Source organism: Arachis duranensis, chromosome 3 (genome assembly GCF_000817695.3).
Source record: "Arachis duranensis cultivar V14167 chromosome 3, aradu.V14167.gnm2.J7QH, whole genome shotgun sequence".
Lineage (NCBI taxonomy): Eukaryota > Viridiplantae > Streptophyta > Magnoliopsida > Fabales > Fabaceae > Arachis > Arachis duranensis.
In genome coordinates, this window is record NC_029774.3 from 102532775 (window position 1) to 102533345 (window position 571).

Consider the following 571-nt stretch of genomic DNA (forward strand, 5'->3'; position numbering starts at 1 on the left):
ATCAAGTCTCAGTTTTGAGCATTCTTGCTCAAAATTACTTTCAAGATAATGTTTAATTCTCTGTCCATTAACAATGAACTTTTTGTTAGAGTCATTATCCTGGAGCTCTACGTATCCATATGGTGATACACTTGTAATCACATATGGACCTCTCCACCGGGATTTTAATTTTCCGGGGAATAATTTGAGCCTAGAATTGAATAGCAGAACTTTCTGCCCCGGCTCAAAGACTCTGGATGACAGTTTCTTATCATGCCATCTTTTTGCTTTATCTTTGTAAATTTTTGCATTTTTGAAAGCATTGAATCTAAATTCCTCTAGCTCATTTAACTGGAGCAATCGTTTTTCTCCAGCTAACTTGGCATCAAGGTTCAGGAATCTGGTTTCCCAGTAGGCTTTATGTTCCAGTTCCACTGGCAAGTGACATGCCTTTCCATACACAAGCTGGTATGGAGAGGTCCCTATAGGGGTCTTGAATGCTGTTCTGTATGCCCACAGAGCATCATCCAAGCTTCTTGCCCAATCCCTTCTACGGTTAATTACAGTCCGTTCCAGGATTCTTTTGAGTTCT